Raw genomic sequence first — 13,634 nt, 5'->3', positions numbered from 1 at the left:
GGCTATTTCTACCAACGAAAGCAGAAAGTAGGTGGGAGGCACACGGAGCCATCAGCTCTTCCCATTCCACCTTAATTAAGCTGGAATTCAGCCAGGACACTACTTTTACAAAAAAAGCCATCGAAACCTGAGGCGACCCAGCTCACTCTCTCACAAAGATGGCACCTTTGGAAGACCACCACTACCTCACGCCCCAGCCTCCCCCTGACTCAGAAGGGCTCTGCCTGCCGGTGACCCACCCGCTCCGACGTGCCGGGCTTTGGTGGCTTTCCAGACAACTGCAGAGACCTCGCCCTTGCTGCGAGCTGACGGCTCCCAGGCCAATGGGGAATGGCTGCAGACTTGAAAGACACGCTGCTTAAAAGGCTCTCTCATGTTTCAGCTGACCATGTGTTTTCTCTTAGTACCCTGCGAGTTCAAATACCTCTGTATAACAGAAGTCAGACTGAAAAGGCATTGTGCATAAAGCAATTCTTATCCACATTGGTACGAGCCTTTGTGCTTTTAAAGGCATATATACGAGTAGGCAGGGTGCTATTCGTGCTACTCGGTGCATAGATTGCATCTTGCTTGAATTCAGTGATAAAAAAAACCAAAAAGGTTTGAAAAGGTTTTCTTTTAAACCGGATCTGTAGCAGCACAGAAATATTTAGCAACATCCACATCGTTCACAGGTAACTATCTTTTGAGAAAGACCAGATTTCTCTCTCTTCCCACTAAACAATGCTGACTCAAGTGCGTGTACCAATCGCAGGATCAAACTCACAGTAATGACACAGTTTGCAACAACATCCTACTACGTCCTAAAGCCAATCCCAAATCATATAGCTGTTTTCTAAAATAATTTTTGTAAAATTAAAAAAAATAATAATTAAATTGTAGTAGTAGTTCTGAAGTATTGAAGTAGTATTGAAGGGCGCAAGTCCACCAGTGGTAAGAAATCAGAAATGCAACAACAAGGTGTTTGGTGAACATACCCCAGTTCAGAAAAAGCGTTTGGTATCTCGGATTTTTATTACTTATTTAAAAGGACTGATTTTACAGTTTATTCAGTGCACTCAGAATGCCACTAAATGTATAAACACTGAAGTATAATTTGCACACAGAATGAGTAGTCACTGTTGCAAAATAAGGTGGTATTGATTCAAAGCAGAAACTGGGACTTCTTGAGGACAACAGCTTAAGGAAGAATTTTGATTAAATTGAGAGGCTCATATTTTACTATACTTTGCTTTCTACCAAGTTATTCATCGTCCACGAGCAAACATTTCAGCAGCACACCTCAGTCTTTGCCTTTATACTGCAAACGCTGGCACCTGCTCATAGACATCTTAAGACAATGTGATGGATTCTGCGTATTTGATTGCACCATCTACTTACCAAGCTAAGCCAGTTGCTCGCTTATCGGCGTGAGAGGTAGAAAATAGCTGAGAGTCTTCATTGACAATTTAAGGTACTAACGGGGGGGGGGGGGGGGGGGGGGGGGGGGGGGGCAGGGGAGGGGGGCGCAGAATCTCTTGATATTGCATTTCCAACCTTCCAGATACATAGTCTAAAATGAAATGCAGACAGACATACACATACTTTTCCACTCAGCACGCTCAGCCCAAGGTAGCATTACAGGTTTGCTTTCAAGTCTCGGGAGAGCCTTTTGGTGCAGGGCCCCCCTGTACGGCACTGTCCTCGCTCCACAGCCATCACATCCTCCCCCTTGCAACCCTGGCATGCCTTTACCACTCCCATTTACTCTCTTTTTTTCTAATAAGAACATAACATAATGCGAACAGGATTGTCCATACTGCCCACAGAATACTCCAAACTCCAGAAGACTCACACTTAGAGTAATGTCAGGTGTTAGGGATTTAGCCAGTCATCTGCACAGGTCAGAAATAACTCCTCTCCTCTCCTGCCTCCCTATCCCTGCTTGATAGCCAGAGTCCAAAAACCAGAGAGGTCAGGGATGTGTTTTGAGGCAGTGTGAAGAATCCTCTCTTAGGTTCCCAGGAATCCTTTCCCCAGACCAGGTCAGTAAGGCTGGGGGAGCTTCATCTTCTTCTGTACCGCAGGGCACTTTGCCACTGCATCCACCTGAGCAAACCACACTGCAGCATCTCACAGCTACCAACAGTCTTGCAGATGGCAACACTGAGGGTTTCCTATTCTCTATGTGCAGTTTAATTTCACAGTTTCCTCTCATCAGCTTGAGTGGAGCACTACAACCATATTATTCTGAGTACTTAACTCATTCTCTGAGTTGTGCTGTGCACACTACTCTTACTTTGGAAAACAAGAGTAATTTGTCTGCAAATTGGTCTGCAAGACCTGATGCTCTCCTATAGGTTTTAGGAAACACCAAATATTTGTAAAACCCACGTTAACATACTGCATCCCAATGTCATTAAAATGTTTATCATTATGGAAAAATTCCAGTGTCATCAGAGCATTTATGATAATAATTTCTATGTCAGAACACTGTTTTACAAAAGCCTTTTTCATTTGATAAAAATCAAACTCCTTTGTCAAGTAAAACATTCCCAAATAAAGGCAAGTCTAAATCAAGAAGAGCAAATAGGACTAGAGCCTGTATTGCTTGTATCTGAGCCAGAAACAATCGGTTGTAAGATGCTTATTAATGTATACCTTTGCTACTACACTGACTCAGCCTTCTCTGCATTTCTTTTCCTTATACCCCACTTTACACTGTCCGTCCACACTGTTCACACAGAAACCTGAGACTGGTAGCCTTTAAGAAGCACGTTAGCTGGAAGAGCTAGAGGTATGTTCCAGATTTCATGTATTAAATTCCCTCAGCCTGCTGACCTCTTTTATTCTCAGGGAAAACAGAGGCTGCATCACTGGGCAGGACTTCAAAACAATTAGGGACAGGGATTAGACACTACCAGACTAGTCAAGGTGAAGATTTTCTTTCCTTAAGAAAATCTACAAGACTCATGCTTCACTTCTCCGTCAGTTTTTCTGGAGCACGACATGTTCAGTGTTGCTATGGGTTATGAACATGTGTTAAGGAAATTAAATAAGTCCCTAATCCAAGCACCACTCAGTTAATTAATACTGTGCTGTTAACAGGGTTATAACTGCATGCGTTTCATAAGAATTAACAAGATTTGTTTGCATTAACATGGTCTTATATCTCCCAGGTGACGGCAGGGACCATGCAATGGGGATTTATGCTCTGCACTGGCCACTGTCACCAGTGCCCGGGGGGCTGGGCAGGGACCCTGGCACTAGTGCACAGGGGGGTCCAATCCCCACCCATCACCTCCAGCACCCACTGGGGAGGGCACAGCTTGCTCCCTGCTGTTGAAGCCGACTACTTTGCACGGGGGACGTACTGATGGCTTGGCGCAGGGGGAGGGGAGATGACCCTCTGGCCTACTGATTAAATGGACTAGGACTGAACTTGCAACAAAAATAAACACAGCAAGTACACAAATCGGCAACACTTGCGTGACTTTATGAAGACAAAAATCAAATTACTTCAAGATGATCTTTACAATTACGTTAGCAAGTTCAATAGAGCATCAAAGTTGACAGCTGTAGCTTTCTGCGGCGAAGAGCCCGTAGAAGGCGGTGACAGAGCTTCTCCAGGCTTCAGCAGCAGCAGGGCTGAGCCCCTCTTCCCTCTCATTCCTCAGCCATTACTCACATGAGTACCAAGAAGATTTTCATTAAACAGTATTGAGAAGAAAGTTAGGAAAGAAATGGTAGTCCTGCTTTGTGTTTGGCACTGGTTAGGTGAGACTCCTACTATTTTCAGTTCATGATTTCCTCATGATGTGCTCCTCTCCAGCTGTCTGTCTCACCAACTTTGCAAACTCCTACATCCAGAAGGGAGATGTACCTGCACCACTGCCTGCACACTGCTGACAGCAGTGCTTGGGGCCTTAGCAATGGGCCCAGGGCACTGACAATAGAACTGTGGGTTAACTCTGCAGTAACAGGTGGGTTCTGCTGTCTTTCTGCACAGCTATTCATTATTAAAATAAGTGATCTTGCTTGCTTTTATGAATTTTAACCGTAATCATATTTTGCATTAAATTGTTTACCTCCAAACTCTGGATTTGCCTGCATTACTAAGAGTTAAATATACCCATTTTCAGGAGCAAGTAGGACGGTAGGACCCAGAGCAATTTATAGATGAACACCACACCAAATACAGGGGTTATACCCTTGAAAGGTCAGTACTGCATGTTTGATGTGGACTGTACAAGGTTTTGGGGCAAATTAATGTAGATCTAAGACAAGCTCCACATATTCTGCTAGTTTGCTCATTTGCAAACATCTGTAGCAGAACACACTGATCTTCACTAAAAAAACCCCACACAAATGGAGTCAGTTCCATTTGTTTCCCATATATGGGAAGAACTGTCTCTAAACAAATTTAATTCTTGACTCCAAGTGGGATTGAAGATGCTTTTCAGATAAGAAGTGGTAAAATAAAATCGCAAGAGATCACAGAAAATGATGTTGTTATTCCCTTCCTGCAGCATTCATCTAATTTTATGTTTCGCATTGGGGCAGTTTGGCCTTCTCGTAAGACCAGAAAGACAGCATACAAACAGCAGTTGAGCGGTGGTTAGACTGCACTCACGTAACCCAGCAATCATAATTCAAGGGAGAAAATGATTTCCTGTCAGAAATATAGACTGAAACTGCCAAGAAAATCTCTCCAAAGCTACAAACTTATCACCATTCACCCGTTAGACTTGTGATGAGGAGAAAAATCAAAATTGCTCCACTTAGTAAACCATCGATGGAATACCACGCAGAGAGGAAGAAAAGAAGACGTAGCTGTGAAGTCAGCTGGAGTTCTATTAAATACTTTGTTTTGAATCACATTTCAAAAAAAAATCAGAGAAGTAGGTAAAAATACAGTTGCATTTACAGCCTACCCGCTGTGACATTTTTTCCAGACAACTGGCAAGATTTTGTATTAGCTACAAAACCGTGTCTTAACAATCTTGTGGATTCACTTGTCTCTCCATCCTTGGTGCCAGAACTATCGTGTGTGAGGAACAGCAGATTGGCTTTAGGACACCTTGCATACGATGAGGGACACCAACCTGTCATCGAGCGCCTGGATGACTAGTCAACCTCCCTCAGCTGCAGTCCAGCTTTCATAAGGTTTATACCAGGATTACAGTATTTTCAAGTCAAAACAACCAAGACAGGAAAGTTTGAGAGGTGGTGTTCCTTGAGCTTTTCCAAAAGTATTTACCCAATAACAGCGAATTTCTCTCCCCAATACAGGGTGTTCTGCTCCTTTGGCATCAGCAGTAGGAAAAAGGAAAAAAGCCTGCACAGTGTGATTTCCTGATTAAGCTACTCGTAACTTGTAACCTTCTTGGTCTATTTTCATCTGTTTTGTTCTGTTGTGTGGGTTTTTTTACAGTTTCAACTGCTGAGCCCAAAGGAGGTCCACATTAGAAATGGATGGCTGGTTCATAGCAACATTATCTCATGCAGCATGAGAGATTTTCAGATGTGAAACTTCTGTCCAGTTTTTTCACGCTGGTGGCTATAGCAGGTGAAGCATCATCACTAACGCATTATTCAATGCATTACTTTAACCTCCCAGAGGAAAACAGACTGGAAATTCAATTATCTATTGCCACAAGTCATTTTGTTACACCATGAAAACAAAACCCAAAGCAGATTGTTGGTGGGTTTTTGTTTTTTGGGTTGTTTTTTTTTTTTCCTTATAGAGCTCTAGAACACAAAAGAAATATCAAGAAATGAGAAACACAGTAAGAGCTGAATCTAACTATAAATTTTGACATATCTCCACTAATAATGATTAATGACTAAGAAAAAGACAAGGGAGGCTGCAAGCCCAAATGTCAACCTGAAGTGACATTAAGACATATAGCTATTTTAAATATTTTCCCTTCTAATTACATATTTCTTACTACTGTAAAATATTCAACACACAAACCCAGATTGGCTCTGTTGCCTGTCTCAAAAGCAGCAGGCAGTCAAATAAGCTCTGAAAAGCTAATTCAAATGCCACAAGTAAAACAGCACTGCTGTTTCTTCCATAGAAAATCCAAATAAAGCTCATTTACTTCTGAGTATAAGACAAATGTATTAACACCACAGCAGTTGTTCTACAGTAATATATGAACAAGGAGACTGAATGCCCAAACCTGCAGTCCCTGCTGCAGCCTCCGACATTTTTACCTATATTTCAGTGGGAGCACAACCCATTTGACTCACAGAGAGGCCTGTGGCCACACCAACTCAGCTTGTTCACCATTACAAGAGTGATCTCCAAAACAGAGAGCTCAGGAGCATTCCAGTAAATAGCATTCAGGGTATTTTTTTTCACTATTTTCCACTGACCAAAACTACTTTTCCTGGACAGAAGGGCTCTTTTTAAGACAGCTTTACAACTAATGCATGGCCCTTCACATTCTGCATGACCTGAGTTTCACCGTTCAAGTGCAAAAATATAAGTTTTAGTATTACCCTGTTTCATTGACAGGTGTAAATGAGTGTTCACATGCCAGAGAGCATATTTGGATAGAGCTATGCACGCAGCAGTAAAGGCTGTTTGCTGGAGCTCCGCAGGTCCGCATAGCAGTGGGTGTTATATCAGCACCGTGACATCAGCAGGAGGCTAAATGCTTGTGGTATAAAACATGCCGATGTTATTAGCGTGACACCAGCGTGATCCTCACTCTGCACCCCACCGCTAACTCACCCCGATTGTGTGCTGCTTTGCCTTCCCCCTGCCAGCCTGGCTCCCAGGGAACGACGATGTCTCTGCGGCAGCGCAGGAGAGCAGCATGGCTGCGGGGGGGCTGTGGCTCTCCTCCTAGTCCCCAGGAAAACTGTCTATGCAAACTAAAGCTGCTGAGCACACAGATTCGGGGGCTGTTTTAGGGGTGGGTAAAGGAGAGTTTGGGTGATGCCAGGGGTCCCAGCTCGGACTGGTTTCAGGAAGGCCACATCTGGCAAAAACCAGGTGCCTAATGACAGAAGGCACACCCCATCCCTTAATGCCATTGACCTCTCATACAAAAAGCTTAATAGTGTGTTGATATTTGGGGAAGTCAAGGTGCCGTCTTTGCTGTCAATTATCATGCAAGATCGAAACAGCATCATTTGTCACTGGTTCGATGCCACGTAACACATCTGGAAGCAGGGTGTTGGCGGTGTTTGTGTTATGCTCTCAGCGGGAGACGATTTGCTGGTAAAGATCATGACAGCACTGCTGGAGATGAAAACACCCAAAAAAGTGTGCATGACTGGCAACTTTTATTTTGCAACATATGTCAAACTCTTGTCTGTGATGTGGCACAACTAGCTATCATATGATGTAAGTGCAATAGCACATATTTTAACGTACAATACAATTGTCTGGGAGAAGTTAATTTGACTCCACACTGCGAGACGCATTACGTGACAGCCAAGTCCTGGAAAGTGCTCTAGTCCACGTAAAACAGTGCTGAGAGCTGAAGGGGCTTCTCACAACACAGGACACGCTGGGCAGAAATTTCCAGAAGTGAACAGTAAATGGAAAACGTTTAAACAAACTCAAATATTAACCAAACTGGATGCAGAATTACTAGTTTGGGTTGGGCCTCCTCAGAGCAATGAAGCAATTTCCCTAGAAATGCCTCTATACGTTCAGAGCCTGCACTTAAGACAGATTAGCCATGTTGTCATCTTATGCGAATACCAGTCTTTGCTTGGGAAAATGAATTAAGACCACACCAAAATTACTCCAACGAAGAGTTCTCAACAGCACTTGTAACCTCAGGGATGCCGTTATAACAGCAAAAGGAACCAGCAAAATACAGACTGGTTTACCAATGCTGTTTTACTGCAGAGCAAAAACACGGTTTATGGAAGTGAAACACACCAAGGAAATCATTCGCTCAGACCCCAGTGTGGTAGTGCAGTTCCTCAGGAAAAGAAAGTCCTTTTTCATCCCTTCCAGCACGGAGCTTAGGAAAAAATCACATCTGACGTGAGTCATCTTCTCATTCAGACATGAATTCAGTTTATCCTTGCTGGGAGGATGATCTAACCCCTACCTTCTCCAGACTTTCTCAAAAGGGGATCCAGGCACAGGGGCAGAGAGGGGCTCAGTGACAGAGGTGAACCGAGGAAGGAAAAACATACACAAACACACAGAAAAGCGATAATTCTGGAGCTTTCCTCCAGGAAACCATGTGCCACTGCGCAGCAACAAAAATAACCCAGGGGTTCCCTCTCTGCTCTGGCTCCCTGTGAGGAGCCACTTTAAAGCTTTTAGAACATTTGCAGAGTTTGAGAGAAATGGTTTTTGTTTAACTTCAGCTACTTCAGAAATGCCTGGGGCCTGAAGAAACATATTTTTGGATTGCTTTTAAAGAAGAGGCTGAACTTTGAAGTTTGGGGAATTTTTTTCAGATCAAATGTTAAATTAATAAACACCAACATGACAAATCGGTCTGAGTACTGGGGAAAAAATTAACAATCACTAAAAAAAATCTTCTTGAATTAATTATTTGTGGCATATTGTTACTTATTCTAATATGTTGATGGGTCTGGCACTTCAAGTCCTACAAGCCACGCTGAATAATGTGTTTTTGTGTCCTAACTAAGCACATTTGATATTATTGCCCATTTGCCCCTACAAAATAAAGGCATATCATCACCATTGAATAAATTTCAGTTTAAGTAATAATGAGATCATGAATAATGAGTTTACTTATGGATCATTTAAGAAATGCGCACAGAAATTCAAAGCATCTGGAATCTAAATTACTTCTTTGTACACAGTTTCTTTATAACAGAGGTTTCATCAATGCCACTGAATTTACCCTGCACTTTCTTGTTAATTGAGGTGCTTGGCTAAAGTGTCCCACGTGACTCATTTATTCTTCACTGTATTGCGAGAAATGGCTGAATAAGGAAACCTCGACTCCATGGGAAGTCATGGGTCAATCGGCTGCAAGCCACACACAGACTATTAATTACAACTACGTGGTCACAGAATCATCTGCTAACACTGTACAAACAGGAACAGTATCATGCCAGTATTGCCACATCCACATTTTTGTATTTTTGCCTCAATTTTCCTCACCCTATTTTCAGAAGAAAAAACATGATTCATTCTTAATAGGTGCTCTATTAAGTACTTAAAAAGCAATAATGTAAAACAACCTTCCTCTGTAAATGCTGGTAAACATCAGTTCGCTCACAGCTGTAGTTATTACCATCCCAGTGAATATAGAGGGGAAGCTATTCAGTATACTTCCCTGTAGGTTTCAGGGACCATTTTCAGGTCTCAGAACATGGGGACGGTTATTCTTCAGCAGCCTAGAAGCATGCCTACCAAGGACCACTGGAACAAGTTTGCTTCTCACAAGTTAATCAATTTGTAAAAAGCAAAAAAGAAGAAAAAAAAAAAAACAACAAAAAAACCCCACCAAAAAACCAAAACACCACCCCCTCCAGCTTCTAGTATATCCTTGTTAATGCAAGCTGAGTTAGTTGTACCAGGACATTCCTACTGCAGGATGGACTTGAGATGGGAGAGCTCCTACTGATTTTATCCCTGGGGAATCCTACACCAGAATCACCTCCCTGAAAAATGTGGTCCCTGCAGAGGGCCAGATCCTCAGTGGGCACTGATGGACAGGGTGCTTTGATTAACACCACAAGCTCCTGACCCAGAACATCAGCGCCCTGAGGAGGATTCCAGCAAACATCTGTTACCATTAAAGATCGCTGGTTGAGATCTACACCCAGAGAGGGCCAGGGCTGAGGGATTGCATAGTTCCTCTCCGAGGCTTAAACAGCACACAGATTTGAATGTTAGCAGAGCAACATTTAAGGAAATCGGCTTCAGAATCAGGAATGAGGAATGTGAAGCTATTCATTTAGTGGTTTCTCTAATGCTTCTACATTTAATATTTGCAAATTTAATATTTACACATGCAAGCCTTACAAAAATTATGTTACAAGGAACAGCTTCTGTACTTCTCATAATAAACAAACAACCAAAAATACATGGTATGTATTGCAGGGGTTTACAGCTGGGATCCTATATTACTTCTTAGAGCCACTTATCTAAGATCTAGTATCTATAAAAAGCCTCTCTGTTTGCTATTTACACAGGTGTCTTGGAGCATTATATAATCATGTAGGAGATCAGCATAGCCCTAGGATCTCAAAGTATAATAAAAGTACATTAGGATCATGACATAGAGGGAAAGAGTTGGCTGCCATTTGACACTGGTCTTTTGCTCCTTCTAGAAGTTCACCTAGACATGGAGGATAGATGTCTTCTGTTCTTCATGAGAATAAGGTGAAGAAAACACATCTTTTCCTAATCTTGCTCACCTAGATTTTTTAAATGTAGAGTCAAGCTGCCTCCTCATGTAACTGTTTAAATTTTGCCACTCTTATTTATGCTAAGTAGTTCAACTAAACTTGGCAACAGCTCTCCTTCAGTAAGGTCCACAAGCCAGGGGTCTCACAAGTTCTCTACTGTCAAGAGTCAGGCTCTAAAACAGTAAAGCCATAGTAACTTAAAGTATTCAAAATACACACCACCAAGAAGGACAATACAACATGAGAGATGAGAGAGTCTACACAAGGCACAGAAGTTTCTACATATTCTCTAACCACAGAGAGGATCAGAAACTACATTACAAATTAAAGCAGATGCTATGATAAAAATGCCCTCCAGAAAAGGCATATATCATCCCTTCCAAAAAAAAAAAAAAGAAAAAAAAAGTGATGTATTATCCATAAAATACTCCACAATTACTAATCTATCATTTCAGTCAGCCAAATCCTGAAGACTGTTTGAATCTTAACAAGGTAACAACAAAATCCACTACAATGTAAGAACAAGGGACATAGTTCCTATTACATCTGGCTTCATTAGAGCGTATTCTGCTTTTAATCTGCTATAATAAAGACCTTACGTTTGAGTAAAGATCTTAGAATTTGACATGCTCATATAGAAATATATATTGCATGCAAATGACATGGCAAAGGCAACACTAGTACATCAGACCTTGTACTTGCTATGAATTAAGGACGTCCTCTGTTCATGCAGTCCTCCTGACATTCTTTTCCAAAGCATCTGTTATGCAGGATCTATACACACTGCCTTGTTACAGGAGACAACGTCAGGATGAAGAAACTTCCACCTCACGTTCCCTAGGCTGTGTACAGCTCCTGCTTATGGCAAGGCATTGCAGCCTCTCCCATAATTTGTTGAGCTGTTTAGACTCCCATATATATTAGAAGGCTGTAGGAAAAAAAATATTTTCTAATATATAATACAAAGCATATCATAACACTTTTACAATTTTTTAAAAATAATATCTTAGCACCTCTTTTCAGGTACAAGCACACTGAGGATTGCCAGAGGTCATAACTAACAAGCATCCCATATAATGCATACAACTATCAAGGAACTGCTCCCAGGGTACTATCATTGGCATTTCCCTAGTTGTACATATATAAATTAAACACACTGTGGCTTAAAATGGACATACTATCTTTGACACAAGCAACCGTTTGCCTGCTTAAGAACTATAGTAACACTACCTCAAAAAAAAGTATCGGTTTGACTGTTTATTTTCTTTATAGTGTTTTTTAGGAGCTGTTTCTTTGGCTATGGTTTTACTTCTAGTTCTACTTCAAGTCTTCAAACTTGATTTACTTACAGGGTCTTTACCCACAAATGTGCTAAGTAAGATGAAAGTATCATCTAGGGAAGACTTCCATCCAGAAGGCATAAATGCAGAAATACACAGATCCTTGATTTTATACAAATGTCAATCAACACCAATGAAGACTGCTAAAAAAAATCAATGCATTTGCTCACCATAACTTGGTCTTTTCCCCATTTTCTTCAGATATTTCCTAGCCCATGCCTTGCTGAGTAACAACTTTCTTTTTCATGCTGTGAATCCAGTCTCCCAGGGGAAAGCACCAAAATACAGCTGAACAGTATTTTACAACATTAATGACCTCTGTCTCCCTGCCCCACGTAACAGCCAGTTCAAGTTTGCTCAGGGATTACCCTTTACTCCTCCAAGGTTGCCAATTTACAAAGCAAAGAGATACCTGAGAAGTCCTAAAATTATTTGCCTACCAAGCATTAGCTCTTCTGAAATCAATAGTTTTGGAAAGTAAATCCCAGCCCATACCCAAGAAAAGCTGTGTAAAGATGCAATTCTCTTCATGAAAAACAACAGGAAAACCTACCAGGAGATGGGCTTTCTTCCCTGGTCGAAAGAGGAGGCAGAATCAGCAGCCGATGCTGTGATGACTGTGTGATGACTAGCAAGCTGCAGCTGCTGCACTCTGCTAATTAACTGCCAGGGCAGAAGCAGGAGGGCACCCTGGGCAGGGGATGGTTTCTGACAGTGGTCCTTGCAATGTAACCTATCACTGAAGACCTGGGAGTCACTGGAGAAACTGCATAGAAATTATCATCTTGTGTTGAGGGGACCACTCTGAGGTGTGACCCCAGAGAAGGACTTCCAAAAAAAAAAAATTCTTTAAAAAATACGGAATTTTGAAATGGGCTGCTTTATAAAAACAAAACCAAACCAAAAAGAACTGTAAGCCACACTACGAACACGACACTACAGTTTGCATTTTTTAAATTCCTCACAATGGATCTGGAATAAATCAGCAATAGGTCAGACCAGTTCAGAAAGTGTTTGAATAACTGCCCATGGAGTGTCCAGGGGTTCTCCATCAGCTGCGTATTTTGACTGCTGCTGTTCAATTACCATTTGAGAAAGTAGGACTGCTGGGAAAGACAACACAATGTAAACCAACATTGGCTACAAAAGCATACAGTGTCCCAATATTCACACCGCACAGCCCAGGTTTCAGAGACGTTACCTAAACAACTTCACATCACACTGCTCAATGATGCTCCTAGCCAGCAATGTTCCACACTGCCGGTGCTAAGAAGCCTTCAAGAAATCATGAGAGCCCAAAATATCTAATTTTATCTCTGTAATAGAAACAGTAATTGACAAATCAGTATTTTACCTTTATAAAACATATGATGAGGAACATACCACATGCATTCTAGACTTTCTGTCTGCACTGGAAATCAACTGGGAAATTAGGAGGTATGGCGGAGAAACATCACTACGAATATACTGTAATACTTGCTTTTGCAGCTGCAGTCTCAGAATTTGTTTCACAATAATTCAGTTACCCATGTTTAAATAACCAGCCAGCAGAAGAAAGGCTGATATATTTCATATGCATTCTCTTTGAGCAGGGGGGCCTTCACGTCTGGTCGAAAAATGTCAGGCTCATATGACACCACCAGAGTCAGGAGAGATGCCTAACCATAACTAAAAGCAGAATTTGGCCAACACAATTGGAAAATACCAGCAGACTATATACAAATGCACACACACAACCTCATATAAGAGCAGAGCACGAGACAGATTGGATTTTTTTAGTCACACCTTTTAAAAAAAACAGAATTTCACATACAAACTCCTCACTGCGCTCCTACGTGGTTCATTTACTCCACTGCAACATGAACAGACATACCAGAGCCTGTAGCAGGGGGAAAAGTTGTGAGTTGAATTTTTTTAATGTTTTAGTTTTGGTCAGGTTTTTTG

The sequence above is a fragment of the Falco naumanni genome, chromosome 4 (genome assembly GCF_017639655.2).
Source record: "Falco naumanni isolate bFalNau1 chromosome 4, bFalNau1.pat, whole genome shotgun sequence".
NCBI classification, from domain to species: Eukaryota; Metazoa; Chordata; class Aves; order Falconiformes; family Falconidae; genus Falco; species Falco naumanni.
The sequence above is the reverse complement of the archived record's forward strand: the minus strand, read 5'-3'. Positions refer to the sequence as shown.